Source organism: Canis aureus, chromosome 2, assembly GCF_053574225.1.
Source record: "Canis aureus isolate CA01 chromosome 2, VMU_Caureus_v.1.0, whole genome shotgun sequence".
Lineage (NCBI taxonomy): Eukaryota > Metazoa > Chordata > Mammalia > Carnivora > Canidae > Canis > Canis aureus.
In genome coordinates, this window is record NC_135612.1 from 51,781,030 (window position 1) to 51,808,167 (window position 27,138).

At 41.2% G+C, this 27,138-nt stretch overlaps 1 long non-coding RNA gene across 1 annotated transcript in view; it reads left to right on the forward strand.

The window, feature by feature from the left end:
* The first annotated feature begins 6,469 nt into the window (after positions 1–6,469).
* The window catches only part of LOC144290702 (uncharacterized), a 59,267-nt gene continuing 38,598 nt past the window's right edge, over positions 6,470–27,138 (forward strand). The window contains exon 1 of the long non-coding RNA XR_013358269.1: positions 6,470–6,621. This is a non-coding gene — a long non-coding RNA (uncharacterized LOC144290702). The remainder of the gene's footprint in view (positions 6,622–27,138) is intronic.

Genomic DNA, 27,138 nt, shown 5'->3' on the forward strand with positions numbered 1-27,138 from the left:
GTTGTGAGGCATGCTAGTAGCTCTACAACATGGCTGGTGAAAAGCTGGTGAAAAGCTGGAGGAACTTGAAACTGGGTACAAGAGCAGCTAGAGAAAGTAACCAGGCTTTGCTAGGTAGTCTTTGTGAGGGCAGTTAGATAATCAAAACACAGTAACCAAAAAGCACAATAAACTTCAGCTTTTATCAGACATCAGAATAGAAGAATCATACTTCAACCAAGGAGAAAGAAAGGAGGGTAGGGTAGGTAGGGTTATGGTGACCTTGAATGTGATAATGTACAAGAGACAATAAATGGCACATAATGGAGGCTCCATAAATTCTCGTGGCAAGGGGTGCCTGCACCTAGTCGGGTAAGCATCTGACTCTTGACTTTGATTTAGGTCATGATCTCAGGGTTGTGAGATCAAGCCTGGCCTCAGCTTGAGGTTTAGTTTGCTTAAAGATTCTCCCTCTCCCTCTACCGCTCTCCCATCCTTGCTCATACTCCCACTCTTGCTCTCTCTTTCTCTCTCAAAACAAAACAAAGCAAAACAAAACTCATGGCAAGTACTATTTTTTCCCCATTTCACAGGTGAAGTAACTGAGACTCAGACAAATTAAGTTGCATGGTTTCACAGAAAGTAAATAACTGCCAGCTTTTGAAGCCCAGGCTGAACTATTTCCCCAACACTATACAGTAGCTAGGGCAGCATCAGCTGTGTGGACAGTAACAGCCCAGTTTGGGGCCATGGTTGTGTTTGCTGCAGACCTCCCAGCAAGAGTGTCAGGTTGGAACAGGATTCAGCTGGGGTTCAGCCAGGTTTTTTGGATCCCTGGGGAATCATAAAGTAAATCATAAAGTAAAATGGAGAAGCCCATCATGTAAAGTGGATGTGGATGAAAGGGTGCATGTAGCTCACTGGGATAAGAAAACCCAGGACCCACTTACAGGCAGGAGGAAATGTGGGTGTTAAGGCAGCCAAGTGAATTCAAGACTGGACATACTGATAGAATGAGGCAGTGATGTCCTTGCTCCAGTCAAGAGTAATGTGGCAATGCCCAGAGCTGATTGCAAGTCATGATCTTAAAGAGTCACAGCCAGAAAAGGCTGAGGCGGCTGCAGGATCTGACAGGTACCACTTTAGAAGCTCTATCTTGCATTGCCACAACCACACCTCCAGTCATGTCTTTCTAGAAGGCAGATGCAATCATCTTCTGCTCTATTAACAGACTGGCTTGTAGAGAGATAAAATGATCCACAGTACAAAACCAGGTTTGAGGCCAAATAAATCTGGGTTCAGAACACAGTGCTGTCACTGTTTCTGGGCAAGTAACTCCCCTCGATATGTGTTGCTAAAGTTACCACCTTCCATAGTTGCTTGAAGATTAGTATGACTGCTAACTCTGGGAAACGAACTAGGGGTGGTAGAAGGGGAGGAGGGCGGGGGGTGGGAGTGAATGGGTGACGGGCACTGGGGGTTATTCTGTATGTTAGTAAATTGAACACCAATAAAAAATAAATTAAAAAAAGAAGATTAGTATGAGTATAAAATAAATATTTGACACACTGTAAGTTCTCAATAAATAGTGATGATAATTTTTATTGTTGTTCACATTCCAGTATGATTTCTACTTGCCTTGAAGCTTCAGGCCTAATATTATTCATTTCAGATATGGTCTGCAGGAATGTGCCTTCACAGTGGCCCACTTCTGACCTCAGACAGACTGCTCCGTTAGCCTAGCTGTCAATTCAGAATATTTGACTGTAACACACAGACACAATACTACTCAATGAATTATTGTTCCAGCTTTTAATTTTGTGGTTTCAAAATAATTGTGCTTTTTGCTCTTACCCATTTCTACCTCCCATTTCATGAGCTATTCTGGACCATCTTGCCCTGGTGGCTCACTTCCATCAGCCTAAACACTTTGAACAGCTACAGCTTATTGGGCCAGGATGCTCCTTAAACTTCTTGAGTTTCCAGGCCATTGGCTGGTACTACTCCCTCCACTTTATTATACTGATGGTATTATTATTATTATGTTTTCTTCTCAACCACAATTCTGCTGATGGCATTCCATCCTGTTCTATACCATCTAGGGAATGAGAGTATGCTCTGAATGCCAGCCCTCCACCATCAGGGGATATAGACACCCAGGCTCCAACAGGAAACTGTGATCACATTGTTGCACGTTAGCTCTTTAGATGTGGCTGGATAAACATGCTTGTCTTAATCCAGGCTTTGTTTCCCAACCCTGGTCAGTCTTGAGACCAAAAACAAAACAAAACAAAACAAAACAAAACCCAGTATAAGAAACTAGGTTTGGAAGAAACTCAGATTCTCAGATTCCCTGACTTCTAATCAAGTACTACTCATGAATTCTTCATTCTTCTTACCTGTTGACAAGGAAACAGCCTTCATCTAGGAACAACATAGTCTTTTATAAATCATCCGTATTTCTAGAAAAAAAAAAAAAATGGCAGCCACTCTCATGGGTCCCTATTTTAGGGTAAAGTGCTTATTCATCAATTTCATTGATTTCTTTGGGCCCTCTGTTGCTTTTATCTTTCAAGTTTACCTCCATTGCTCTTTCCATGGCCCTTTTTGATGGATAAAACAAGACATCAACGCAGCTGGGAAATCACCCTCTGACCTAGCTAACCCATTTCTCTGAAAAAACTTTATAATCCACCAGGACTCCACCTGAGGCTTACATTGCCTATCTGAGGCTTATATTGACTCTACTCTCCACCAACTCAGTCTCCCTTGTCTCACTCCTGATTCCAAGCTTCCTACTGCCTCCCCATCAAACACCTTCTCTCACCAGCAGAACCCAAAATATTGGGTCCTACAAGGTAGCAAGAAGCAGGAACATCATGAGGATGGGCTGAATCCATTCCTGGGCCTCTCCTTCTGATCCTGAGGATTCCTTGTTAGAGTCTGAATGCTGTCTTCTTTTCTCTTCTCCCTGGGCTTATAGTCTCTCACTGGCCCACTGACAGGTACCACTTTAGAACCTCTATCTTGCATTGCCACAACCACACCTGTCTCTGTCCCCACAGAGAAAGAGAAGAAGGAGGAGTGATAAGGTTGATTCTGCCTCAGTGAAAAATAAACAGAATTACCTTCTCTCAGGAAAGACCAAAACTATCAGTCATGTAGACTGGCCAGCACAAATTTGACCAGAGGCTCAAATCGTACAATGTAAACTAAAAGTTTCCAAATCCAATCATTCAAAAATTGGAGGGTCTGGAGACAATAAACCCACAGTCTCATATGCCCATACATGTCCTGAGCTTGAGTCGTGGACAAGATGAGATTGTACCCTTGGGCAGAACTACTATGTCATGGATGGCATGGAGCCTTGGGGGAGGGCTCAAGTTCAATGCACTGGTTCTCCATAGGCAAGACTGGTGAACAGGCTTCTTGCATGGAGGGGTCCAGATTGTGTCAAATCTAGCATATGTACCCACATCCCTGATTCAGAATCAAGTTTTCCAGTTTTAGTAGTGTAATGGGTATTCATTGCCCATGAGGAATATGGAGCAGACCAAGAGTCTCTTGGTCTTAGAAAAAGATACTACGGGAGGCTTGTTATTGCCAGTTGAGCCCACGACTTCTCCGTTCTCGACTGGGAATTAATACTCGAACAGATAAAAAGACACAGATTTTATTAAAATGTCACAACAAGGGGGATCTCTGGGTGGCTCAGTGGTTTAGCGCCTGCCTTTGGCCCAGGGCACGATCCTGGAGTCCCGGGATCCTTTAGACAAGAGTCCCGTGTCAGGCTCCCTGCATGGAGCCTGCGTCTCTCTCTGCCTGTGTCTCTGCCTCTCTCTCTCTCTGTGTCTATCGTGAATAAATAAATAAATAAAATCTTAAAAATAAAATAAAATAAATAAAATAAAATAAAATAAAATAAAATAAAATAAAATAAAATAAAATAAAAAATGTCACAACAAGGGCAGCCCCAGTGGCTCAGCAGTTTAGCACTGCCCTCAGTCCCAGGCATGATCCTGGAGACCTGGGATCGAGTCCCACGTCGGGCTCCCTGCATGGAGCCTACTTCTCCCTCTGCCTGTGTCTCTGCCTCTCTCTCTCTCTCTCTCTCTCTCTCTCTCTGTGTGTCTCATGAATAAATAATAAAATAAAATCTTAAAAAAAAAAAGTCACAACAACAACAAAGCAAATTCTATGATGACTACCATTTATATCGTGGGAAATTAAGCTCAAAAACAATAACAAACCGGCCTTAGGTCATACAACCATAAATAATGCGACTAGGAATATAGCAGAAGTCTGTCTTTCCCAAAGTACAGGGTGATGACCACTGTTTCACTGTCTAGTAAACTATATCCTGGGTAATTTGGATATTGTGCTTAACAAAAGAGTTATGATCAAGAAAATAGAAGGAAGCTGAATATCTTATCACCTCTGTATTTCGAGAAGACCAATTATGATATCAGGGAGGCCAGTGGTCCGTGAGACATAGTTTGGGAAATCCTGTCCTTCAAAATACCAATTCCATATAATTAGGCTACCAGGAAGGGGTGCTAAGTAAGGTCTGTGTCTACTCTGAATACGGAGCAGGTTGATGGGGAGGAGTATAGTGTTAATGAGAGCAACTACCATGTATTCCCTCTCCACTCTGTGTAGGTGGCATGTTATAAATATTAACTTATTTAGTTTTCACAATTACTATAGATCAAACATCAGTATTCCCATTTGCAGATAAGAAACGGAGGATAACTCAAGAATTTAGGTAACATGCTGAGCATCACAGATAAATAAAGAGTAGGGCTTATACATTAACACCTTCCTTGCATCCCCCTCAGCCTATCCCCAGCCCACAGATTCCTACTGCTTTCCCATCAGGATTTTCCTTCACCCTGGTTAGTTTGCTGGATAGAGTTCTAGAAGATCTGGTGCATCTAAATAGATGCTCATACTCTGAAGCATGGCCCTAGAACCTGCAAACGGGGATTCTAAGATAGGAGATCTTGGTGACAGAAGGCCACATAAGGTCAGAAGGAAAATAACGAAATCCCCCCAAATATTACTATACCTGTCCCTGACCTCTGTTTTGTTCTTGATGGCTTTTATAAAGCAGCAAACCATCCCAAACAGAAATATTTTTATAAAATGAGATTCCCATGCTTCAGAAATAAGTAAATCATTTCAAGTACTCTTTAATTCCTGTGCTGATCCTTTAGACAAGCTTTTATAACATTGGGAAGTGTAATTACTAAGATCTGTCATAAAATGCATTAAAGGCACCACTAGTGACATTATTTCCCATTTCCTAGCTTTGGTCTCTTTCTCCACTTTCTTTCTCATTTGCCAGCACCCCCACCTAGCACTTTAATTTCTTCACTTTTATTTCAACTCTTTCTGAATTTCCATAGGCTCTCCTCTGGTGGAGTCTGAGCAGCAGGTCCATCCCATCCTACAATCATGAATGGTGTGTGTAGGAAACAGGCAAAGTGTGAGGCACTCAGAGGCGGGACCATTCTGGGCCCACCAGGAAAAGACAAACCAGAACTGATTACACACACTGACAATGAGAAATCTCAGAAGCCCACCAGAGACTGGAGGCAGCACAGAGTTTAGACAAGTGGGAACTGTGACCACCTAAGGCTGCAGGGACAGAGGTTATGTCACAGAGCCCAGAGGCTAAGATCACCAGGTAGAAGTTAGAACCACAATAGGCCTGTTCATTGGGCACTGAAGCCACTGCCAGAAATGCCATCAAAGGCAAACAGAGAGAGAGGAGGAGAAATACCTTGGCTTCTTCCTTCTTCCCAAACCCCACTTCCCCCAAGCCTCCCATTGTCTGAAGCCAGTTAAATGCCAGCTGCCATGGGACCTAGGAAATGCAGCCAATATTGTATTTCTGTTTTTTTTTTTTTTTAAGCTCCTCTTTTATATTCTGAGAGGCTCATTTCCTTGAAAACTAGAATTTTCCAGCAGTAACATTTTAATTTAAATAATCTCCCCTTGGATGACAGCAAGCCGTAGGGACACAATGTTTTATTTGAGCTCAGTGGGGCTTAGCAAGGGGATCAAGTTTGTACAGAGAACCACTGAAGACCATACAGAGCCCCCAGCATCTCAGCCTGGGGGGTGTAAGTGTGAAGGATCAGGGATGGGGCCGAACCGCTCTAGTATCTACATCTACTCCACTTTCTTTTCCTCTTTGCTTTGTCTGTCCTCCTATCAAGTAAGTACAGTGGGAAAAGCAGGACAGCATGCTCATGTCCTAGCACCAGGTTTATCATATTCTACTATTCACCTCTTCATAATAATACTAATAGCTACCAATTATTGGGAACATTCTGTGTAAATTTCACTGTAGGAGGAAGGCACTGCTATCATCTTCCACTTACTAATGAGGAAACTGAAGCCCTGGGTGATTACGTTGCTTTCCTGGCCTGAGGACCTTGTAAGTGGTGAAAGCAGGCTGTATTTGAGCCCATTCCTCCCTGACTCCAAAGCGCAACCAATAAGCTCTACTGCTTCCTCCTCCCCATGCGACAGGAGGCGAGGTGCTTACAACGTCTGAGTTTGCGTTAAATGAGGACGATCCATATTGACCTTGCTGGCTTTCACCAAATGGCTGGGATTCCCAAAGTAGATAATGTAAGTGAAAATGTTTTGAAAACTCTTAAGATTCCCTTGCTTTACATCCTATTATTTCCACTTCTGCTTCTAGCAGGCACTGTCTGGTTCCTTAAGTCTCTCCATGTGGGGCTCAGCTACTATTTTTGGCCTGCCAAGCTGTTTTCGTTTTTCACCAGAATGCATGCTCCATTTGGGTAATGGGAACAGATGTGACAATGGGAACAAAACTCCTACCAGCCACGTTCTAACCCAAACATCCCAGGAGCGGCTTCCAGAACTCATCTCCTCACGTCTGCTCCTGGACAGGGAAATGTGAGAACACAAAGCTCTGCTTCACTGTCTTTTACTAGCCTTGATCATTTCTGATAAGTGCTCCTGGTAATCACTTTTCCTTTCCACAGCTTTGAGTTCTGGTGTGTTGTCCATATTATATTAATAAAGGTCCACAGGGAAAGGGTGATTTGTCGGAGGTTAAGAAATAATTGTAAGAAAATGTTTTGACATTATGTTAATGCCTGTCAGTGTATTATCCCCAATTTAAAGTTAATCACCAAAATTATATTGCAATTTCAAAAATGTAATGAAATAAGATTTGTTGAGGTGTGAATAATAAAGAAACCAAGAGCCTAGAGCTAAAATAGAAGTAAACTTCTCGTTTAACTCTTTTGTGGTTTCCTGCCAAGGGGCAAAGAAATGGTGATTTGGGGCCTGTGGATCTTGGCAAAAAAAATGGATTCACAATCCAGAAAAAAACAAGAGGTCTTTGTCTACAAGGCAATACAACCAAGTATTGAAATAGAAAATTGAAATTTAAATCTGGGTCAAAAGGGTTCCAAAAATCTGGATGTTTGTCATTATGTGGGCAAGATATTTAGACACTTGATAAATTATTCAATTTTCTTATAAAATGCTGGTATCTTGCCCGGTCTCTGACTTTATGCTTACAATGGCCTGTCAAACTTTTCTGCTTGGGTACCCGGCCACCACCTTGAAATCAAACCAACCTTCTCACATTTCTCCTAAAACCAAAGCTCCTACTTATCTGTGAGTCGTAGCAGGATTTTCTCAGGCTCTGATACTTGGAACTCTGGAGTCATCTTTGACCCCTTCAATATTTATGCAATCTATTCATATCCAGGCCTTAACATTCTTTTGAGCTGTCCTTTAAAAATAAACATGAGAACAATAGCATCCATTTGCACACGCTTGCCACAAGACAGGCTTTCACTGTGAGATGCGTTTTAAAAATTATCCTTCTCCCTCCAAACAACTCTGTAAGATGGACAGCATTAACCCATTTTTAAAATGAGCAAACTGAGATTTGGAGTGGTCACTGACCTAGTTGTTTGCTCAGTAAGTGCTGGAGTGGGTCTGTCTGCCTCAAAGCAAGCAGACCATCCGAGAGCTGGTCTCTTAGTGCTATCATGAAGACCCACCAAGCCACAGCAAGCCCTCAGAAGGCACTGGTGGTACTTAACGCTACTCCTTCTTTCATGCCACGCCCGCCACACCTGCATTGGTCCTTGCTGCCACTATGCTTATCCTGCCACTCAGAACTCCTTGCTGGGACAGTCGCCCACCCTGGATCCCATCTCCTTCCTTCACCCTGAATGCAACTGCTGGATGAATCTTCCCAGACACACTTTTTGAGTTTTGAAACTCAAAAATACCCATTCTAATTCACAACTCTTTGAGGCTCCTCAAATTCTTTTGGAAAAAGTTCAAAATAAGCCAGCCCTTCAAAGCGCTTTGTTACCTGCCATCTTCATCCCCACCACCATCACCCTATTGGAACCCTCTACTCCAACAAGGCAGGTATGCTTCCCAGGCTCCAGGTGCCCTCTGAAGTGCTCACACAGTTTCTCCTACTATGACTACCCTTTGACTTCCACTTTTGTCTTCTACTTCGCTCAGATCCCATTCATGTGCCCCCCCCCCCTCTTTCCAGGAAGCTTTTCCAGGACCACCTGGCCCATTCTAGTTAGCTTTCCCCTTCCCAGACATCTCATAGTGCTTCTTATCTGCCTCAAACATGTGGCATTAATCAAAGTGGCTTGGACCGTGAGCAGCTCTTGCCCTCAGCTAAAAGCAGTGCAGTCTGGTGGGGGGAAACATATACTTCCAATGATGAAGAATGGGTGGTTGCGTCCCAAATCTGCCACTAATTACCCATTTGATTTGTCAAGCCACTAGTGGGTTAATGCCCATATTTTTAGTAATAGCTTTGGTAATGGCTTTTATTTGCCAAACACTGTCTGTGTGGCTAAATGCTTTACAGGTGTTATCTAAAAAAGAGGTGATCATATTTTCCCCATTTTAAGGACAAAGAAAGTGAGCTTCAGAGAAGTCATTAGGTAATTTACTTTAGACAAAAAGCCCATAAGTATGACTGGGATTACCCTGGGATCCAAAAAGAGGCTTTAATTTATCTCAAAGAGCTTTTAATTTATATCTTGAAACACATTGCATCCTGTTAGCATTTCAGACTTTTGCAATCAAATGCTATGAAGACTTCCTCCACTACCCCACCTGCCCTAAAGACTCTGCCCTTCAGTCCCTCTGTTCTCAACCTGCCTATTCCCATCCTTTCCTGGTAGAAACAGTGGAGGAGGGAAGGGAGCTGCCCACAGCATCTTCACAGGGCCTCCTTGAGTTCACACCAGGTAGATGCAGATAATCAAGGACCTTCAGGGCTGGAAGAACCTCTCCATGCCACAGATGCAGAACTTGTGGCTCAGATGGGAGCAGCAGCTAGGCCAAAGATACTCACCTAAGTGAGGATGGGGACAATGCTTCTTCCTGACAAGAACTTGCCCTAAGGGATCCCTGGGTGGCGCAGAGGTTTGGGGCCTGCCTTTGGCCCAGGGTGCAATCCTGGAGACCCGGGATCGAATCCCACATCAGGCTTCCGGTGCATGGAGCCTGCTTCTCCCTCTGCCTGTGTCTTTGCCTCTCTCTCTCTCTCTCTCTCTCTCTCTGTGACTATCATAAATAAATAAATAAATAAATAAATAAATAAATAAATAAATAAATAAAAAATCTTAAAAAAAAAAAAGAACTTGCCCTAAACATCCTATGCCCTTCTGCATGTGCCAGGTGCTGAAGACCAGGTGCCTGCACACCAAGACAAATGTCCTGTCATCCATCTCAAATCTGTTGCCATTTAGTTCGATGAGGCTGGATAAATAGGAACACCCACTTGGCCTTTGGGGAGCCCTTCATTTCTTCACATACCTCTGCCTGTGCTCTCAGGGCTCCATGCATCTCTGTAATATAGAGCTCTGATCATCCAAGTTTCCCTTCTCTGCACTGCCTCTCACTCCTGATGCCTCTAATCAGCCACACTGCCCTTTGCTGGCCTTTCAACCTTTCATTTATGTCCTCATTGAGATAAGACAGCTGGCCTTGGCTGCTGCATTCAGAGTGAGGATGCACCACTGATTTATTGAATGGCATAATATTTCTGCATCTCATTCCCCAACTCCTTCACACAGTCATGTGTCTTGTCGCAGATCTGATGGCCACTGGGCATGGAGCAGATGTCTTCATCGAGCAGCTCATAATGACACTGGCTATTAGATCTCTCTCTCTCTTTCTCTCTTTCTTTTTTCCTTTCTTTCTTTCTTTCCCTCTTTCTCCTTTGAACACAGACATTGCAGTTGATTCAGAGGCCACTGATGTGTGCATAGAGTTTAAATCACTGCCTTTCAGTAAGCATTAGCTAACCCTGGTGTGCAATGTGATAACTGCCTGTCAGAGAAATTCCTTAAAACAGCTCTGCTCCCCACGGTACTTGAACCCAAGTTTAAGGGTAAATGTTTGCTATGAGAGGCCACTCTGCCACCTGAGAAGCTCCTGGACTTCTAGGGCAATAAAGGAAAGGCAGTTTTCCAAGATGAGCATGCATTGATTTGCTGAGCAATGGAGATGAGAGTATGGGGAACTTTCTCTTCTCTTTCAAGGGTATAATTGATGCCACCAAGATCAGGTCAAGTTGGTGATAGCACTTGGTCCTCTCAATATCTGCAACTGAGTCATAATGCTAACGCCTATATTTTCAGAGGTTTTAGCAAAGAACTCCAGTACATTGTTGGAATGGTCATTTTTCTGTATTCATGTGTCCCTCATGGAGTCTGAACCAGTCAGGGTTCTTCACAGAAACAGAACCAGTAGGGTATATGTGTGCACACACCCATACATGTGCTTGTGTGTGCATGTGCACATGTACACACATGTATGTATAAGAATTTATTTCAAGGAATAGGCTTACACAATTGTGAGACCGGCAAGCCTGAAATCTATGGGGCAGACTGAAAGGCTAGGAACTCTGAGCCACATGTCCTGAACAGACATGAAATGATGCTGTAGTCTAAAGGCAAAATTTCTCATTCCTCATTCCTCAATTTTGCTCATAAGGCCTTTTAACCGATTGGAGGAGGTCCATGTATGTTATCAAGGATAATCTCTTTTGTATGAAGTCAGTTAAGTGTAGATGTTAACCACATCTACAAAATGCCTTCATAGCAACATCTAGATTATGGTTTGATTGAATAACTGGATACTATAGCCCAGCCAAGCCAACAAATTAATCATCTCAGAGTCAAAGGCAACAAACTGTAGCATAGGGGCTTCCTTTTTAAATCTCTACCAGCCCAAATGAGCCTCCTCACTGCACAGCAAATGTTAGCCCCAGCTGGGGACTTTCAAAACTAGCTGGCCCTGAGCTAGTCACAATGCTGGTTCTAGGTATTTTCCTAGGACCACCTGAAACTTATTCTTTACCCCTCTGCACCTTAAATTTCCTAATATTTTAGTGACACATTCAGGCCCTTCTCACCAGATTCTGGGATTGTTTTCCCCTGTGACTCTCAATATCACATGTACCCCTATTTTGGAGTCCATTTCACTTAACTTCTGGGTCTTCTTCTATCAGCTCCAACTATGTAGATTGCTCCATTGATTGGTCAAATGTCATCTGGGAGAGGAGGGAGACTCAGACAAAAAAGAGTGATTTATGAATGAGCAGGGAAGAGTAGGAATCAAGTAGGGCTCTAGCTACTCAGATGGATGAAGGCTACATGGAAGGGAAAAGAGGAAAGGGGTCAAACATCCAGATTAAAAACCTTGACACTTCTGCCTACTTGCTGTGACTTTGGGCACCTTGTTTAACCTCTTCAAGTTTGTGTTTTCCAAAATGCCGAGGAGGTGCATAAACCTACATCATAAGTATGGGGAGATAATAATATATGCTAAGCAAAGTTATGTTTTCTTCTTTCAGAAGAACTACTCTTCCAGCCCCCTTTTAATTAGAGAGCCAAATGGTGGATTCCTGCTTGGTAAGAGTGGCATTCTAGGTATCTATTGCTATGTGAAAAAATATCCCCCAAAATTTGTAACTTAAAACAATTAATAATCATTTACTATGTTCATGAACCTGCAATTTGGGCAGAGCTGGGGGATAAATTGCCTCTTTTCCATGTGGCATCCAGTGGGACAGCTTGACAGCAGCCAGATAAATTTCCAAGATTACACCCTGGCTGATGGCTGATGAGTTGATGCCTCTGTTTCTCTCACATGAGCTTCTCTAAGGGGAGATGGGCTTCCTTGCACCCCCATGACAGGATTCTAAGAGAAAAGAAGATGAAGCTGCCAGTCTCTTGAAGTCTGCACTAGAAGCTGCGTGTTACTTGTGCTATATTCTCTTGACCAGCCACATGGCCTGCCTATATGTAAGGGGAGTAGACATAAACTATACTTCTCAATGAGAAGAGTGTCAAAGAATTTTGGCCTCTGCTCAATCCACCACAACATTCAGTCAACATTGAGAAATAGGACCAGATTAACCTCTTACCTGAAATAATTGAAAACTGAACAAAATATACAAGCCAACATTATTCAAGACATGGACATAAGCAATGAAAGCTAACAATTCCTAAGGATAGGAAACAAAAAGGTGAGCCCTAAGACTGTCCCAGTTTATGGCCTGGAGAAACTTTCCAAGCCACAGAACAGGGAGAGAAACCCAATAGGAGTCTCATATTTCTCTGTTAGTTAAAGAGACTGAGTCTGAAAAAGCTAAGGATGCTAGAGAGTATGTGGAAGAATACAGGAAAAGAGAAAGCTACAGAGAGAGAGAGAGAGACAGAGACAGAGACAGAGACAGAGAGTGCTCTAGATATCTACAGGAAGTCCCCATCACACACTCAGTTGCATACTGAGCAGAACAAGTATGTGAAAACAAAACAAAACAAAACATAGGAACTGTCTGACCCCAAAGAAAGAATCACCTGAAAGGATTACCAGGGACAGAGCCTGGAGGTCATGGAGAACCAGGAATAGTGCCAGTTCCCATATGTCAACGTGAAAAACCTCATAATTTAAAGGGCTAAGAATATCTTGCCTCAGGAGTTAGGGAAAATTAGCCTTATGCTAAGTGCCACTCTGGCCCTACCCAACAAAATTTAAAAGAAACACTTGAAAGTATCCAAGTGTCTCCACTTTAACCATGTCCTAGAACTAAACCAAAATATCTTTATAGGAATTCAAAAATATCCCACAACCAAGAAGGCAATGGCATTAATGATATGTAGCATCTAACCAAGAATCACCAGGCATGCAAAGAAGCAGGAAAATACAACTCCAAATGAGAAAAACTGACCCAAAAATTTCACAGATAATTGAGTTAGTAGACAAGGACATTAAAATAGTTATAACTACTGTATTCCATAGATTCAAGAAGCTGCAGGAAAGATGGAACATATTAATCAGATACAAGAAAAATATTTTTTAAAATGCAACAAGATCAAACTTCTAGAGATGAAAAGTACAGTATCTGAGATGAAAAAGACACCTAGATGGGATTTACAGCAGATAAGATGAACTCTCAGAGAAAAATATTAGTGAAATTGTAGACATAGCAATAGCAACTATTCAAAACTCAACACACGGTAGGAAAAAAAAGTAAAACAAAGCTTCTGTGAATGGTGGGACAACCATAAGCAGCCAAATTTTAAGAAAACAATAAACCCACATATCCAAAAATCTCAATGAACCTCAAACAGAAGAATCAGAAAACTACTCTAACGCACATCATCATCAAATTGCTTAAAACCAGTGATAAAAAGAAAAACTTAAAAGCAGCCAAAGAAAGACACATCATGAACAAAAGGGAAGGGAAGGAAGGGAAGGGAAGGGAAGGGAAGGGAAGGGAAGGGAAGGGAAGGGAAGGGAAGGGAAGGGAAGGGAAGGGACTTATTTTGGACTAGCACTAATGCTAAGTGCCACTCTGGTCCCACCCAACAAAGTTTAAAAGAAACACTTGAAAGTATCCAAGTGTCTCCACTTTAACCATGTCCTAGAACTAAACTAAGATGTCTTTATAGGAATTTTTGGACTAGCACTTATGCTAAGTGCCACTCTGGTCCCACCCAAAAATAAGGAAGACACTAGTTTTCTCACTGGAAATGACAAGAAGACAACAAAGCAACATTTCTAAAGTGCTGAAAGGATCCCTGGTGAGGAAGCCTTCCACATACTCTCCTACTTCGTATTGGTTTCCTAAGGCTACTATAAAATTTGCCACAGACTAAGTAGTTTAAAACAACTAAAATTTATTCTGTCATAGTTCTGGAGGCCAGAAGTCTGAAATCAAGGTGACAGTAGGGTTGATTCCATCTGGAATTCTTGAGAATCTGCTCCAGCCTTCTACCCTAGCATTTGGTGGTTGCCAGCAACCCTTGGCTTACAGATGTATCACTCTAGTCTCTGTCTCCATCACCATATGGTATTCTTCCCTGGGTCTTTAAATGTTTCTTTATTCACAAAGACATGAGTCATTGGGTTTAGTCATTGGGTTAGGATCTGCTTTACTCCAGAGTAAATCTTAACTTACGTCTTCATTATATCTACAAAAACCCTATTTCCAAATAGAGTCACATGCATAGGTACAGGGAGTGGAGACTTGAACAGGCCTTGTTGAAGGTCATAGTTCATCCCATTACATTAATCTCCAGTTTCTCAGAGGATGGAGAGGGTCTAGTGGAGCATTCCAATGCACAGTAGAAGGCCAAAGTCATCAAATGGATGAAACCTGGATCCCTAAATCACAATGTGGAAGACCACTCCAGAAGCATGTGACTGTGCTGTGACATGAATGAAAACATAAAGCAGGGGGATCCCTGGGTGGCACAGCGGTTTGGCGCCTGCCTTTGGCCCAGGGCGCGATCCTGGAGACCCGGGATCGAATCCCACGTCGGGCTCCCGGTGCATGGAGCCTGCTTCTCCCTCTGCCTGTGTCTCTGCCCCTCTCTCTCTCTCTGTGACTATCATGAATAAATAAATAAAATATTAAAAAAAAAAAACATAAAGCAGAAGTGTGATAAGCCACCGAGACTCTCATGAAGACCATTAATGGGCCACTATTATGGAAGTAAAGTGAGATCATGCATGTAAAGGACCTGACACATGAAAGGTGCTAAATAATTGGAAGCATAATTAGGATATTAATAAAGAGAAGAAAAAAAAATAAAAAAAAATAAAGAGAAGAGAGTTATGAGTCTACATTAAGTCTCAGGTTGGGCTCCCTGTGACCGGCTTCTAAGTGGATTATCAAAAGACTTTGATCCCAATAGGAATAAATGACCCACTAAAAAAGGCAAAGAAGGTTCCTAGGTCCCTGCAAAGCATGGCATTGCTCTTGTCATAATACCATTCTCTTCCCATTCCAAAAAGTACAATAGAGTGAGCCAGTTTATTTAAGTAATCAGAGGCAGAGCAGACAGGTGATTCAAACTAAATGTTTGACCCAGTTAACTGGCAGATTCCGTCACAACAAACACCAGTACATAAAATATCAGTTTCTGGCTAAGCCAGAAAGGAAATCTGATCTTCTGCTATTTCCAAGCAAGATCAGTTTACAAAATTACTTTGTTTCCCATACATCTTCTGAAATGACTATAGACCAAATAATCAATTGATTTGAAGCCATTTTTTACTCTCATCCAAAACAGAGAGACATTTTTCAGTCCTATCCAAAAGGGAAAATGTTAAATCACATGTGAATTGCAGATATAAGCATTTAAAGACTGTTTTCCTGTTTTGTTTGTGAATAATTTTTCATTTTATGAAGGAACCAAATATCTCAGTAGGTAAAATCAATAGCAACCACCAGAGCGGATGGAAAATTCTCCAGGCTTAATATGGTTTCATGCATGGCTGTCAAAGCTGAATGTCTTAAGGGAACAAATAGTGAATTCCCTGCCTTGGAGGAGATGTATGAATTAGAGTCTTTTCTTTTTAAAACTAATCTGTTGTATAATGGTTCATTCATTCAACAAATATTTATTAAGCACTTATTGTGTGCTACATACTACATCAAATGTTTGAAATACACAAAAAATAAAATTGGGGACCCACTCCAGAGGGAAGAAAGTCTAGTGGAATAATAACTATGATTTAGAGAGCTTGTTAAATTTCAAGTACCATTCTTAGCACTCTGTACGTGTTAATTCATATACCCTTCATGACACCTCTGTGGGGTGATATTAATATCTCTATTTTACAGATAAGGGAACTGAGGCACAGAAAGTTTAGAGTGTTCACAGTCCCAGATGTAGAGCCAGGATATGAGTCCAGACAGCCAAGTTTCAGAGACTATGCTTTCCTTATGCACAAAGCTGATATGCAAGCACATCATCTCACCAATGTGACAATTGTGAGACAGACTGTAAGAATCTTGATGGGAAGATTCTATGTCTATGTCTCATTTTATTATTGTTTTTCCCAATTCTTAGAAGAGTTCTTGGTCTGCAGTATTCTTTTATTTTTTTTTTCAATTGTTAAATTAAGTAATCAAATAGAGTAACAGAAAGTAATCTGGTAGACCCAAACAAGCAGCTCCCATATTTGTCTGGGGAAAGCATAGAAGGCTTCCCAGAGGAGGTGATTTTAAGATGGTTCTTCTGAAAAGGTAAGTTAGGCATTTGATAAGTCATCCAGGGAAGGAAAAACATTCTGGGAAGCAGGAGTTCAAAAACACACAGGCAAAGGCACCAGGGCAGGTAAAGGATAAATTCTTTTCAATTAAGAAAAGACAGAAAGAAAGAAAGACAGACAGAAAGAAAGAAAGAAAGAAAGAAAGAAAGAAAGAAAGAAAAAAGAAAGAAAGAAAGAAAGAAAGAAAGAAAGAAAGAAAGAAAGAAAGAAAAAAGAAGAAAGAAAGAAAGAAAGAAAGAAAGAAAGAAAGAAAGAAAGAAAGAAAGAAAGAAAAATTACAATCTTACAATGGTTGGTAAGAAGGGTAATTGATTATTTGTGCAGTGTTAATCTTTGTCCTGAGCAAGCAGTGCTTCTCAGATGGTCTCCTGGAGCCCTGAAAAAGAGAATTGTTTGGTACTTTTCTTCCTCATTTTTGAAAAAAGACATCAGAAGGCTCTTTGGGATTATGGTTTCCTGAGGATGTTTCTCCTAAACAAAACCTTTAGATAAGTGCTTCCTAACATGACCCTGGAGACTAGTCGAGGCGCTCCAGCACCTTCAGAACTGAGAGTTGGCATCTTGGTGCACCAGGAATTCTGAGCCAAGTTATCAATTGGGAAGCTCTTTCTTAAGTGGAAAAAGTCAGCAGAACTTTGGCAAAAGTTGTTACAGGTATGGAATTCCATATATCGAATTGTCAAAAAGAAACAAAAGACAGGCCATTGTGTCGCTTTCTGGAGTCCAAGATTGTTTCTGAACTTGAAAAGCACCTAAAGAAGTGAGCTGAGAAAAGCAGGAAACATGTGGTGATGCGAGAGATCCTTAAAAAAAAAAAAAAAAAAAAAAAAAAGCAATAGAAATAGGAAAAGGTTTAGATACTGGTCAAAGTGGACAAGAATGAGCCAAACCTCAAACAGAGGTTTCTGCCACTATCCCCCAATTCATGCACAAAATAAAGAATGTAAAGACCCTTACTGACTCACCAGTGGCCTTAGCCTTTTCACAAAGAACTGTCCTTTCTTAATTGCTTTTCTTCTAACTTTCTTAACTGACTGCTTCGGTGCTGACCAGAGAGTCTATGGTTACCTGATGGATTCTGTGCTCTGTTCATGTAAGCCATGCTGTGCTCAACTAGCCTCATAGTTTTTGTTCTCACCAGTTCTGACCATTTGGGTTCCAGAACCTGACTTCTAGTTACATTGTTTTTTCCCTCTTATGGCATCCAACCATCCCCAAATTTCAGCTAGAGTGTGAAAAACATTAAAGACAAAATATCTGAGCATGGAACCCTGCAAGCACCATGAGATAATGCCCACAAGATGGATATTAAAAGGATATTTCCAAAATGAATACCCAAGGCACCAAGGATTTGCTAATAATCTGAGTTTCAATAGTGATTCAAATCCCTATGTTCCATGAACATTCCCAGTGAATCATCCAGTCAGAGTATTTATCAAGCATCTATGACCTTCCAGGTTCAGAGCATCAGCCTAAGTACTGTGGTAATATGAATAGTTATGCTATATTATTAACTCCTTCCAATAACTTATGTTCAGTGTGGGGGTGATTTCTTTCAGAGTGATTATTCAGTATCTCAGCTTCTCCAAAACTTGTTTCTTTTTATCAAAACAGGAAAATTATTCTTGATATGTTTCTTTCTGCCTTATGTGGTCTTATGTTCCCAGATTGTTGTGATGTCCATTAATGTTTCTTGCTTCCTAAAGAATCCATGGACCTCATGGAAACATCCTTGCCCTACTCCTAGAATCTGTCAATAGCCCGAAGAACCTACCTGCTGCTTCTTCCATGACTGCCCCATGTTCTGTGGACAGCCTACCATCACCAGACCTCCCTTCCTTGGGCAAAGCTAAGGCATCAGCAAGACCTAGAAGAACCCAGTACCTTTTCATGTCACCAGCAGGAAGAAGCTTGACCCACCATTACTTGGAACCATTTGCTCAATCTCTGCTCACCTATAGTGATCAGGGAAGTCTACTTTTGAGCTTCTGGATGCTCCTTCCATCATCCCTATATACCTATGGGAAGCCCTATGTCCCAAGTCACCAATAAGGAGCCATAATCCTGCTCTAGGTGGGGGCAGGTGTTTCCCCACAGACAGTGTCTCCTCTCTGGCTGATCCCATGGTCCTAGAGTCCACTGTGTTTCAGTGTCTGCTCTTTCAACAAAACCTGTCTCATTCTCACCAACAGATTTGCTTTCTACTAAGGGGAGATGCTTTAAATAGAAAGAAGTTCTAGAAGGCTCCATGTGGTAAATGGCAAACCAGTAGAAGAGTCAAAGAGTATAAGATCTTTAGGAGTTTAGATATGGAGGAATCACTGTGAAGGCAGATGCCCTGAACTGTGGGGCTCAACCTCGATCATGAAGGATGAGTAACTCTCAGATAAATGCATAAAAAGAGGAAGGATATTTTAGAAGGTGTCGGCACTGCCAGCAATATCAGGGGAAAAAGAGCAGAGGAGAACACCAATATAAACCAAGCAAACTGCTCTGGATGTTTGCAGGAAAATGTAAGAGGCCTCCATTTCTGGAAGCAGGACCCATTCTTTATTTTATTCTTCAGGGCATTCATCCAATGCCATGTTCTCTTGGAAGCCTTTCCTGGAACTGCCAAACACATGGATACTGTTAATGTGCAACCTCTTTAGTTCACCTAGGCATGCATTCAATGCATTTTAATTTGTGAGCATGTTTCTCAACTCTTCTTAGGCCATTGCAAGCTTCTTTAGGTGATATCATTTTTTAGGCTTTGTGGAAGTATTAATAACTGAGACCTATAATGTATGCATATTATTTAGCACACAGCTAGGGCAGCCCTATAATTTATCTTCCAAACTAGGGCACTTTAGGGGATAAAAGGGAATCAACCAAAAATTACTCTAAGACAACAGGCAGTAACCAATATGGCCTCAGGCTACCAGGATGTATAACCACCCTACCCATAATAAATTTCTTTCTGTGAAATTAAAGGCTGATGATCAATCAAGGAATGCCAAAATGGTCTTCTGGTGAAGTTGATTGACCGTGTTATCTTGTGCTAGCTCAGTGTTTCTACCCAAAGCAGCCACTCTCCACTGAGTGTACAAGCTTTCTACTCTCAGAGAGAAGATTGCTCTTTAAATGGCATATTTATTTTATAAACATAGAATAACTGCATTTTTCCTAAATGCCAGATACTGTGCAATATTCAGGTAATATATGAGTGAAAGAGTCCATGTGTTCACTCACTCACTCACTCACTCACTCACTCATTCATTCATTCATTCAATCATTCATTCATATATTCAACAAATATTTATTAAGAGCTTATCATCCATCAGGCCAGGTGGTGGTGAACAATCGCCCCAGTCTTTACCCCAATGGAGCTCCCAGATTATACTCCAGGCAGCAGGTGAGAATAGGCCATTAATAAAGGTATTTATGAGCTTTAATGTTGGATTAAAGGGAAATAGCGCTTTTGCGAGGATGAGTTAGTGGGACTTTACAGAGAAGAAAAGGAAGACATGATCACCAAGTAAAAGAGGAGGGATAGATAGTTCAGACAGAAAATAGCACAAGGAAAGGTTTGGAGACAGGAAACAAGATGAGAGATGAGAGTGTAGGATTAGTGGATTGGATCACACTGGGGCCCAGCGGCCAATCTGAGGACTTTAAATGTGAACACATTAGTCAACCAGGGGGCATTGAAGCTCAGCATCAGGCTCATCCATGATCAGGTATAAATTTTATAAAGATTATTGTTTTTGAGAGACCTATAGCAAATCCTCTAGGAGCTAATTTGCAGAAAGTCAGTATGGACATTAGCCCATGACATATGCTACCTCCCCTTCCTCGCTTATTCTAGGTTCCTAGAGGTCAGTGTCGGGTCCACAGACTGTCCTTGTACTTGAAGAAACATAATTATTTTACAAAATGCTTTCTCCTAGATAGAGGGGCATATTCCTACAAATAATTGTCCTATTGTCATCAGAGCCCTAAGGTGTACAATGAATTCTGTGCTGCCTTAGAATTGTTGATAGTTGAATTGTTATGTAGATGTGAGTTCTATGACCGGGGACTATACAGCCTCATAAAAATAACATCATTATAAGACCTGGCTTTATTTCTATGTCCATTTTCCAGTCACCTGGAGAGACATCCTCAACATCAAATGATCGGCCAGCTGCCCCTGGTCCTGTCCCCTTATCCCTATATCCTCCTAGTGGCTTCAGACTGTTCTCATTTCCTCTCTTGGGAGGCAGCTTATCCTGTGCAGTCTGCTTATTCAACACAAACTAACTTTTGATCTTAGACCTAAGGCTCTGAATTTTTGAATATACATGGCTTTTGCTTAATTCATAAGGACTATGAGAAGAATAAGAATTAGGCTATTTCCCCTGCACTCCAAAACAACCCTATTGCCTCCCACAATAGCAAGATACTCTGGACAAGTTTCTTAGAGGCTGTAAATTCAGTTCCCTAATATTTTCACAATGGATTAAAATTTGTTGGAGGCTTCAGTTAATCTGCCAGAAACTATCTATGTCTCTTTAGTTCACTTTCTACGTATCAATAGAGACCACAATCTTGGCCTTCAAATGCATATTTGGCAAAAATTTCAACTTCTTTTCCTCTAGCTTAATGAATCTGTTTCAAGAGCATCCCATTCTGCTTCCTAACAAAAAGATTTAAACTTTGATAATTTAAGGTAAACTGAATTCAATGAGTCCTTTAAGAGGTTATGCTTTTGTTTTTGTTTTTCAGTTTAGTCATAGAATAATGTCTCTTTTTCTCCTTGGATTTGGATCTAATTTTGGTATGTTTGCACAGAGCCAGACCAGCTACATTGTTTGCAGTGCCCAATGCCAAAGGAAGATGTGGAATCTCTTCTTCGAAAAATTATTAAGAATTTCAAGACAGCATTAAACTAAGCACAAGGCCCTTCTGAGCACAATGCTGTGTGATTGCATAGATCACATATCCAAGAGGCAGGTTGTGCATATTAGCTTGATACTGGGCTGGGAAAAAGGCATCTGCTGTATGTTTAGATCTACTAAGAAGGCCTTAGTCCCTCCAGGATACAAATCATTGGTCCAACCTGACATCTAAAAGAACATTCTCTACTTTCCAACACCAAGACCACTGTCAAGCTGCTTTTTGATGCATGGTGACCCATTGATCCTTGACCATTGCCATGTAGGCATAAGTAGAACTTCTGTGAGGATGACTAGACTCCTTAACACACTATCCAATCTCCATCTTCATTGCTTCTTTACCAAGCTTGGCATATCCTCAGCTCTCCAAGTACAGATGAGACAGAGAAACTGGTTTTCTCTATTCTTAGATTCCCCAAAGCTCTCTCTAGATTTCTACTCAAACCCCCAACATTGGCCATGCTCACTTCAGAAGAAGCAGGGAGCAAAGCCTCTTCACAGAGATTATAACAGTATTAAATGTATGATTCTTAGGTGCCCACTCTACTTTTAATAAAATTTTGTAATTAGTCTTTTAAAAATGGAGACATCATGGCAGCAGAGATATCACTCTGTCTTAGGAAAGGGAATATTATCTTTAAAATCATTTAATTCACTTATCTTGTTATATAAGTTCCCGTGTGTTTCCCATTACATGAGGTAGTGGATTCATTAATTCATTCATTCACACATTTATTCAAAAATAAATGTATTGAATGCTACTAGATGCTAAGCACTGATTTTCAATGCTGGGTATATTGTAGGAGACAAGAAAGACAATGGTTTCATGAGACTAATTTTCTAGATCAGGTGTCAGCAAACTATGGCCTCCAGACCAAAGCTAGCCCACTACCTATTTTCAGTAAATACAGTTTTAGTGAAACTTAGCCACATCCATTTAATGTTCAAATTGTGTATGGTGCCACAATGGCAGAGCTAAGTAATTGTAACAGAGATTGTATCATCTGCAAGGCCCGAAGGGCCTATTTGACCCTTTCAGGAAAAATCGGACAAGCCTGTACTAGCAGATGAGTGAGACAGGTAGTAAACAGGTAAAAAATATATATGTAATATGTAAGATCAAGTAGTCCTGAAGCCTATACAACAAAGTTGGGGAATTCAGAATTATGAGATAGCTGACCTGGAGAAAACCATTTTAGATAAGCTAGTTAGAGAAATATTCTCTGAGTAGGTGGCATAAAGGCCAAGAAAGACATCCCATTCCCCAAGGGACAGAGAGTGTAAATGCCCTGAGCAACAGAGTAGATTATTTTATTTGGAAATTGTAGTTAGCAAAGTCTAGTTGGAATGAAGGAGGCCAATGAATAAGACAAAGTATGCATAATATTTTATTTATCAAAACTGTATTGCATTGTATAGTTTTCCTTTTTCTGACCTTGATAATGATAGACACTAGAGGAAGGGAAGAGCCCAGAAATCAATTCTCAGAAATTCTTGAACTTTCATTGCTTCCTTTCCCATAGCCTCTATTTATAGGTAGTTTCTTCTTGTCTTCTTACCTTTATATAAACTACAAAGGATGGAAAATGCTACAAAGAAGCACTAGGTGGACAACATTTCCATCATGGTCATGATAAACTGACTCATAAATGGAAGACATGTCATCCAGTTCCTCAACTCCAAAGGATAGAGAACACTAGAGACAAGCACTAGGTGAACAACACTTCCATAATGTCCATGACAAACTGACTCATAAATAGAAGATGTGTCACCCCAGTTCCTCTACCCAACATCAACATGACTTAAAATATAAGATGCTTCTAATGTGTTGTAATGTAATGATGGTGGATTTCAGTGTTACCGAGATGCTTTCCAGGCTCACAAGCAATTTACCTTCTCTGAGTCACAATTTTCTAATCTAGAAATTGCAGTTAACAATGCCAGCCTTTGAGGATTTTTATAGAGAATAAATGATATAATGAATCGACAGTGACTGGCTGGGTTCCTGGGTGCTTACTGCATGTGATTTTACTACTCTCACCCTTCTTCTCTTTCTCATTCACCAGTGGCACAGCACAGCTTGCGTTGATTCATGACCTAACTGTGGCTCTTTCTGATCCTTTATCAGTCTGTCTAGCATCCCCAGAGGCAGTGTTGCCTGCCCTCAGTGTAAGGAGAGTGTTGACATGAGAGATGAGCTGTACCCGCTCACACATCTTGCTGATGCCCTGGAGTAGGCAATGGATTAGCCTTTGAGTACAAACATTTCACTTCTCTCTCCAGAGGCTTCCCTGTCTTCGCCCACCCAGCCTGCTTTTAGACAATGCTAAAATTGCTGGCCAATTAGGTTAAGTTGGGAAAAGCAGTCTTTTGACTGAAATTGATTAATTATTTAATATTATCCAGGCCTTGGTGGATCTTCGGCCATCAGCAGCAACACCTAAAAGCTTGTTAGAAATAAAGAATCTCAGGTCACACCCCTGACCCACTGACTCAGAATCTTCATGTAAACAAGATCTTCATGTGATCTACATGCACATTAAAGTTTGAAGACCACTGGGGTTCTTAATACAGCTCTTATACAAGTGTCTTGACCCCAGTCCCAGAAGGTATTTCACTTGAGCTGGTATTTTCTGAAAATTTTGTGGATGATTCTCATGTTCAGCAAGGTGAAGAACTGCTGGTCGATGAACTACTTCTCTGGGTTGATGTTCCCATAGGCCTCAGTAGTAGTAAGAGTCAGGCCCCAAATCACATAGTAAATGCCTAATATAGATGGGATTAGAAATATAGTCTCTGAATGCCCACCCTATATTCACTACTCTGTATCCTGTTACCTTTCCTGGGCAGATGGGTAAGGAAGTATGTTCACCCTTATAATGATCTGTACATCAATCATAGCAGACAGTTTAAGAATTCCTAATTCTTAAAAAAAAAAAAAAAAAAAAAAAAAAAGAATTCCTAATTCTAATCCATTGAACCTACCCAAATAAAACTCTCAAAAAAGCTGTCCTACAAAATGTTTATTCAGATTTATAATGAGGGCAAGATGATTTCATGAAATACCTTCACTGTACCTTTCCCTCTGAATATATTTTGATGCTCAGTACTTCTCCTACAGTATTGTGTGTATTAAACTAATACTGAGACACCTGGGTGGCTCAGTGGTTGAGTGTCTGCCTTTGGCTCAGGGCGTGATCCCAGGGTCCCGGTATCGAGTTCCACATCGGGCTTCCTGCATGGAGTCTGCTTCTCCCTCTGCCTATGTCTCTACCTCTCTCTGTGTATGTGTCTCTCATGAATAAATAAATAAAATCTTTATAAATAAATAAACTAATACTTTCCTTTCTTTGAAATCCATCTTTCTCTACTGATTTTTTTTAAAGATTTTATTTATTTATTCATTTATAGAGACACAGAGAGAGAATGAGAGGCAGAGACGCAGGCAGAGTGAGAAGCAGGCAGAGTGAGAAACAGGCTCCACGCAGAGAGCCCGACAAGGGACTCGATCCAGGGTCCCCAGGATCACGCCCCGAGCTGCAGGCGGCACCAAACCGCTGCACCACCGGGGCTGCCCTTCCTCTACTGATTTAATCGTTATATACAATCTATCTTCTAAGCCCCGAACCAAAAACAGACTTTCTTTTTCACTTATTCCATGGTTCCTCTAAAAATTGACTTTTTCTTCCTTTAAAAATCCCTGTTGGGTCATGTGAAATTCTCTGAAGGAGAGTGGCAGAGATAGTGCTCTGAAAATATTCCGTGTGCCTTCATCTCTACATTCTTCAGCTTCCTTACAATTAGATAGGAGTTGTGTGAACAGTTCATGCCAACAGACCGTGAGCAGGAGTTCTCTGTGTCACTTCTTGACTAAGGCATTTAAGAGATCACATGCTAGTTCCATTTCTTTCTTTGGGTGAAAAATTTAGATGCCACTTGTTTATATGGTAGTGTCACAAAGTGAAGAGAACCTGGGTCCTTGTGTCACCAGATGGAGACAGCCTCTACCCACCCATATTGAACATAGTATGAGTGAAAAATGAAAGTGTCATGCTAAGCTGCTATGATTAGGGTAGAGGGTCTGGGTAGCAGTTGGCATTATGTGGCCTAACAAGAAGTCCATAACATTAGTGTTTATCAAATTTTAATGTGAATATGAAACACCTGAGGATATTGTTACAATTGCAAAACTCAACAGATCTCTCTGAGATTTATATTCTTTATAAAGATTCTGAGATTCTGGGATCCCTGGGTGGCGCAGCGGTTTGGCGCCTGCCTTTGGCCCAGGGCGCGATCCTGGAGACCCGGGATCGAGTCCCACGTCGGGCTCCCGGTGCATGGAGCCTGCTTCTCCCTCTGCCTGTGTCTCTGCCTCTCTCTCTCTCTCTCTGTGACTATCATGCATAAATAAATAAAATCTTTAAAAAAAAAAATAAATAAATAAAAAATAAAGATTCTGAGATTCTGAATTCTTTGTAAGCTTCTATTTTTTTTTTAAGATTTTATTTATTTACTCATGAGAGACACAGAGAGAGAGAGAGGCAGAGACATAGGCAGAGGAGAAAGCAGGCTCCATACAGGAAGCCTGATGTGGGACTCGATCCCAGGCCTCCAGGATCACACCCCAGGCTGCAGGCGGCTAAACCGCTGCGCCACCACCGGGGCTGCCCTCTTTGTAAGCTTCTGATGATACCAGTGATACTGGTCCTTGGACAACAATTCAGTAGGAAGGCACTAAAACATTCTCCACTGATATTTAATACTCAAACATATTCTTTCTCTTTCCAACTAGGCCATAAGCTCCCATTGGCATGTTTCAATGTTCATGCCACAAATATATTCAAGAAAGTTGAGAACATCAGCAAAACTTGTGGAATATAGCTCTCTGAAAATTCTCTCCTCCATAAAAGCAATGAGAAAAAAAAATCCACTTTTCCAGAACTCTAAAATGTAATCAAAGGCTTAATGCAATCTGGGGAACATATATGCAAGATAATTTTCTTTACAAAGCATAATCTCATGGGTGCTTGGGTGGCTCAGTTGGTTAAGCATCCGATTCTTGATGTCAGCTGAGGTCTTGATCTCAGGATCCTGAGTTCAAGCCCCACATCGGTCTCCATGCTGGGCATGGAGCCTACTTAAAAGAGGGGGAAAAAAGGCATAATCTTGCTAATGACATTGAGACGACAGCATTTTTTTCTGTTCTGGTCTACTCTCATCACCTTCTTTCCAGCTCTGGATTTACCTGAAGAATAACTGACTAGAGACAAATGAAAACCTGAAGCCTAGAAGCCACTGTGGGGAGCAAAATGTGAGGAGCAAAAGGATCTCTAGCTTTTTCAAAGCCTCATTCTCAGAGTCCAGTTATTATATGATCTGTATAGTAATTTTTCTTAAAAACCTCACTTACAAAGATGTCTGTATTTGATGTGATACAGAGATCTAAGATTGTGAAGACTCTTTTCCCCAGGGGAGATTATAAAAAATAATTATAAGCAAGTGCTTAACTTTCAGGCTGCCTGAGGCAGTGGAAAACAGGGCAAGCAACAAATGAACCAAAGCACTTAAAAGGAAAATTTCAAAAATAAAATGTCCATAGGGCTTTGAAAAGGTCTGATACAGTCCT